This window comes from Lepisosteus oculatus, chromosome 28, assembly GCF_040954835.1.
Source record: "Lepisosteus oculatus isolate fLepOcu1 chromosome 28, fLepOcu1.hap2, whole genome shotgun sequence".
Classification (NCBI taxonomy): Eukaryota; Metazoa; Chordata; class Actinopteri; order Semionotiformes; family Lepisosteidae; genus Lepisosteus; species Lepisosteus oculatus.
Window position 1 is genome coordinate 5728298 of NC_090723.1, and position 6322 is coordinate 5734619.

Consider the following 6322-nt stretch of genomic DNA (forward strand, 5'->3'; position numbering starts at 1 on the left):
ACATCTCCTGTCACAGCCTGAGGAACACAGAGTGAGCCTGTCAATAATAAAAATGTTTTATGTAACATCCAATAATATGTTTTTACTGTAAATGTTTGGAAATTGTCTGTGCTTTGGCAACACTGAAATTCATGCCAACAGATCCCTTTGAATTTGTCTTTGACACAGAGAGCTTGCTGATACAGGCACGTCCCTGCGTCAGTGTCTGTGTACTGTCAGCCTCGAGCACGGGGCACTCCTGACCCCCCTTAACTGTCCCATCCCCAGCCTCACTGGAGATACAGAACCTGGAGCCCCTCCTGCTGAAGCCCGCACTGACAATACAGGTGTAAGACTTATGTCATCGTAAACAAGGCCTGCAAAACACAACGTTAATGGCACACCTGATCCGGCTCATTACGTGGCTACACACCCCAGGGGTGTTCTGCGTTCTGGAACTGTTTTGCGATTCTTACGCTCTCTTTTGTAAATGTGATAAATTCCCTGCCCGGCTTTGAAGTTGCAGAAAGGACCACCCTGGCTGGAAACCAGTTTAAAGAAAGATGTAAGCAGGCACTTTACTGTTTCACTGTTTTGGTCAAACAGTATCCTTAGTTTTATTAATGGTGCATTTGATTTTGTCCCGACTCTGTTAAGCTCTGTTGTGTGTAATTTTCTCTTGAACAGCTTCAGAGCCACAGCCTGGGAGCTGAATCACAACTCCAGGAGGAGGAAGAGGTGTGACGAATGTTTGTTTTACTGCCCTGTGATGGTGTACCCTGGGTACCCTGCCTTGTGCCTAAAGCTTGCCGAGACAGGCTCCAGCTCTCCCGCAACCCTCAACCGGAGGACGCAGTTAATAAATGGATGGATGTAATGCTTGTTTTGTTATATACACCTCCACAACCTCTGCAGAGGTTTCTCAGATCCAGGTGAGAGTTGGGCGGAATAGGAACGAGAACCTCCGAGATTTCAGTGGGCAACTCTGTGGCGATGGGCCCTGAAGATGACTTTCCTCGCCACAACTCTTCCGCAGAGACATCACTCAGCTCAAAGGCGGTGGCTCTGAAGCTCTTTAAGGGACAATTACATGCAACAGACCTCAGGGATGAACAAAGTGAACAGCCTCATCGCGTCTTAGGTATGGATTTCTGCTGGGGACCCGTGATCAAGAAGGTGATTACAGGGTTTTTAAGGAACTATCCAGACACCTGCTGTCTATTTGTGTGGTTGTGCTGTGCAGTTTCACTTCCTCAAAGAGCATCTGAAAATAACACATGATGCTGGCTACAGGGCAACCAGGAGTGATCACACAGCACAGGCCTTACAAATCAAGTGACAGGGAAATGCGGATGATGTAATTTAATCCTCTGGCTAAACCACTGCCATGCAGCTGGCAGTGTATGCACAGTGACACAGCCCCGATGGATCAAGATTTCCAGTATCTTGTGGCACAAAAAACATCTCAATTTGTCCCCTGCTCACCGGCGCCTCCTGATCCATCTGATTTTTCCTGCCACTGGGTCTAACTGCTGTGGGCTTATCCTAGGCCCTGGCTCCAGGCTTGGTTACCCCCTTCTCCTAACAGATTCCAGATGGAGTAGTCATAATAATAATCCAACGCTTTAGCCAGTAATCCTGGGTGAGCGCTGGGAGCCGCTGAGCCGTGCAGTCAGTTTATCCGGAGCCGCACCAGACTGGAGTTCAGCATGCCGTTCAGAGAATCCCTGCTACGTCTGCACTATGGTCAGAACAAGCAACGCAGTCCACAGGCCTGACGGGCTTCGTCAGACACTACGGCTCTGCTGTCCACTCCAGCATCCACACCTTTAAAACAGGACAGCACCCTACAGGAAAACCTCAGGTGAGAGGTCAAGTGATTATGTGAAAGACAAATTCAGGATTCAGGTCCGGATTGAGTTCTTCACCGGACACATGTGTAAAACCTGGAAGTATATGATGGCCAATCGCTGGTCCAGATCCCATTCCTGCATTGCAGTCTCTGAGCTGTGCTTAGTATAGGCCTGGGCATTGCACAACAGTTATCTTAAAAAGTTATCACGCAGAAGCACTTAGCACAATGACATCAGCAAACGCTTTTATCCAGAGTGATTTACAGAGCTGAGAGGATGAACTTTGCAATCCAAATCTGCAACAGGTCTTGTGCTTTTACATCTCCTCCGAAGGACACAGCTCAAGGGGGCTCCTGGGGCTCCATTTGGGTCACGTACAGCGGCTCAACTGCAGGATTTGAACTGGGAGCCTCCTGCTAGTGATGGCTCTTCCTTCACCACAGGAATGCCAAGCTTCAAGGATGTTGGAAATCATTTAGTCTCCCACGTCAGCCAGCAGTTCATGTTTCAATGCTGCAGAACACAGCCATTGTTTGGTTTCGTCTCCTTCCTTGCTGAATGCCCAGTAAAACCCAGCTACCCTGTCAGCAGCAACCCAGTGGAAAACTGAAAGCAGGCTGCTGTTACTTCAGGGTGCTATGCACATATCGTTACATCAATCAATTTGCACTCATTGAGAATGGGTTTTCTGTTCTTAATAAAAAAAGATATTATTGAGAAATTTCATAAGACCGGGAGCCTTTCCAGATTTAAATATGATACATGTCCATAGTGATCTATCGGATAAAATGATATTTTTCATTAAATGTCAGAGACAAACTGCAGCTTGACAAAAAGGGTTCGGGCCTCAAAATCAGATTTCTAATAGACTTGAAAAAACAAAGAAAAAAGTTTCACATGTGGTCAGACTCAAGACGGATCACCTGTGCTCCTCTGAAAAGGAAATGCCTTCTGGAAAAAAAATCACAAATTCTTCTGGAGACACGGCAATACCAGGAACTGGGATGTAAAAAGATCTGGTTTAAATTACGTGTCTCTGCTTTCAAAAAGGGGACGTTGCTCACCAAATCATTGACGGATTTGGCAGAAAACATCTTACCTCGACACTAAGACAGCTGTTCTTGTTTACTAACTCTGCTTTGCAGAAAAGGAGAGGAAGTCTGTGCCTCCTCTTCCTTGTTCACATGGCTGTTTATCAGAGCATGAGACTGCTCTGAAAGATTCCCCATCTTTCACTCCTAGCCCCCACCCCTTCAACCACATGGCCTTAAAAATTGAAGAGTTAGAGCGATCCAGAAAAAGCAGAAGGTTCAAGATCTCCAGGACTGAACTGGTCTGGGAGGATCCGGAATAAAACGTGTGTGGTCGAAAAAGTTAAATCATAATGTCATTTTCTGAAAAAAAATAGGCACTTGATGATGATGTTGAGCTGTCTCGTCTTTACAACCAGAGGCATGGTGATGTCACTATGGTGCATCAAAACTGATGACATGGATTCAAGGGGTCCGTGGACGTGGATCGGCGATCAGACACCAAAGCATCCAGTGTGCTCCTAACTGTACGCATTACTGCCATTGCTAGACTTGGTGTTTGATCAAGCACTGTTTACAGACCCTAGAAGCGCCACCTGTTCTTGCCTCAGATTCATGTTCACTCGCTTAGAAGACAAAAAACAGGTGCAACAGGGCTCAGCTGGAACGGGCTCATTCTTTCTGACAACAAAGTCAGCGTCAGTGATCGGAGCCCCAGCACTGATGTCACATGTGCAGTCTGTCTTCAATGGGATTTATTCCACTTGTCTCACTGGTGCTTCACATAACCCCCACACCAATAAACCTACTGATCCTAATCATGGGGCCCTGCAGGTTTGGAGCCCCTTTCAAACTGCAGGAGGCAATATGTCACATTACTGTAACTGTCTCACTGTACACCCTCTGTTAAACATGTGCGTGCCATGCAGGCACCAGCTTCGAGTTTCGCTCCTGTTGCGCAGTTTCCAGGCCAGAGACTCTGCTCGTTCCCAGCGGAACATGTGGTTCGATCACAAGCCAGGACTGAGGCCCACAGTGACAGCAGGGGGCTGAGCGGAGGAGGAAGTGGCGAGGGGAGGGCGGCTGTGTCCCTCAGTGTGATCGCTGGGCACTGTGTCTCTGGGGCTGGGGTCCTGCTGAGCTCAGAGCTGGCAGCCTCCTCAGGAGCCATCAATTATTCACGCAGCTCTGCCCCTCTTCCCTTCCGCTTGTCTGCCTACACCTCCCTGTCTCCCTGGCACAGCTCTCCACGCACACACCACAGCAGCGTGGGGCAGTGGGCCAAGGGCCACACACGCCCGTCCCCCAAGGCTCTCCTGCTCCAGGGCAGCGGAACGTCCCTACTGTCACACTGTCATTGCAAATCCTTTATCTGGTGACCTTCTACCCTCTCACAGGGAGAGCTGAAAGCATGCATCTACAGCCGTTTCTCCAGCGATTCATGATAAAATCACAGCTAATGGAATTTTACTGTGGCATGTTACTGTAAAAGTGGAGTAAAGTGCAGTAAACCCCAGTGAAAACAAAGTAAAATGTAAAGATGATACAAATATGACAAGACCATGGGAAAACTGCAGCAACACCACGTCCATTTACTATGAAAAACTCTGGGTCTCCAGCTCTGGAAAAAGGATTTCTAGATCTCCTTGAGCTAGAAGCAGCTCTTCCCATGGGGAATTAAATTGATGCAATCACGGTTTAACTGGACTGACTGTCCCTTTCCACAGCCTTCAGGAGTTGGGGATGTAATGAGAACTGCTCTAAAAGACAGCTTTCTCAACCAGTGAATCCAAGACACAGAAGGGGAGCAGAGCAATGCAGAACCCTATTTAATTTAAAAATTAAACCCCATAATGAAGATGGAGCAGCTTTCACACAGCATGGCCTTGGGGGAAAAGTGAGAAAAGGCTGGATGAAAACAAGGCCATTTGTTAGTCACACAGTGCTTCCAGTGTGCAGGGGGTGTTTGTCTGGATGTGATGCTGAACCTCTTACATGAGACGAATGTGCTAGAACTGGGTGCCAGAATAAAGGGGACCCCACCCCCACACCCCTGGAAGTCCTCTTAATTTTTCAGAGCTCCCCACAGGGTACTGAACCTGACTTGCTGAACCTTACTGGCTGCTGCCTCACACCAGTGCAGGAGATATAGACAACCTTCACAGAAACGGGCAGAGGATCAAGCCGGGCCACTCACTCTCTCCTCACACTGTGAGCCTGCAGCAGCAATGGCACAGATAAGTCATTTTAGGAGGCATCCAGGAACACCCACACAGCTCTCACTGTCAGTGCTGTTAGGTCAATTACACTTGGCAAGCCACAGGGGGTGCTATTGAGCATAATCTGGCAGCCCCCAGCCAGAGCACACAACAAGAGGTTTGCTAAGGGGAATCCTGGTCCCATATGGATGATGAAATTCCCAGATCTGAACTGGGTGATTTCCAGCCTACAATCTGAAAAGGGGCCACCTACCTGTAGAGCCACTCAGGAGATCCCCGATTGCTAAAGGAACCCGAACACTGTCAGCACACCGCCCACACTTTTCAGCCTGTGCTTTCACAGACGGACAGAGGAATTCAAGGCTGTCAGCAAGCTTGGCTGCATGTCTTGTGGTTCAGCTACCAGGTGTGGCTGAGGGCTGTGGGTGGAAGTGAAGCTACAGGCTGCAAGAGAGGCGTAACTTACTGTTTAAGCAAGTTTCATCTTCCTAGGTGCTCCCTGCTTACTGTTTTAACAAAACCCATCCCAGGACCCACAATCCACTGAGGACAGATACCCAGATTATCCATTAACAGGCTCTGGACAGACAGTAATAATGTTAATAATACAGGAAATTGCAAGGCTTAGATTGCTAGAGAGATGCAGCGTTTGCATCCTCTCATGGTGCTCCGAACATTGCCATAGCTTGCGTTTCTTCACTTCAGAAAGATGCTTGGGGAGAGATTGGTTTGGAGATTTGCAAGCTCCGCTTCAAGTCACAGAAATAAACACAGATTAAGATTTCAAGTTTTAAAATAAGATCAACTGGCAGGTCAAGATTCAGCAAATTCATTCTGGAAGTATGCCTTTGAACAGCAGGCCTACAGATGCAGTCAAAGCTTATCTCATAACTACTGAGCAGTCTCAGCGTTGGCACAGGGCAGCCAGGACTAGTTTATGTTTTGTTCTTCTGCACTGATGAAAACATCAATTAGAATGTAACTGTGCACTGAGCAAGATTATAATGAAACCTTTGCTCCTCCAAAACAGCAAAACAACCCCATTAAAATGTCCCAGGTGTCACAATCAATCAATTGAAAGCAAATATTTGGAACGAGTAATCAATTATTCAATTATTGTCACATATATTTACTATAGGCATTGCAATCAGTACAAATCAGCTTATTTACTCATACGAATAGCTCTCAGGTCGTGCCAGTTTTCATAGTGGTGGACCTGAGTGTCTCCTCACTCCAGCTC

At 47.4% G+C, this 6322-nt stretch overlaps 1 protein-coding gene across 1 annotated transcript in view; it reads right to left on the minus strand.

The window, feature by feature from the left end:
* The window catches only part of stard3 (StAR related lipid transfer domain containing 3), a 40621-nt gene that overhangs the window by 14912 nt on the left and 19387 nt on the right, over positions 1–6322 (minus strand). The gene's annotated exons all lie outside the window — the stretch shown is intronic.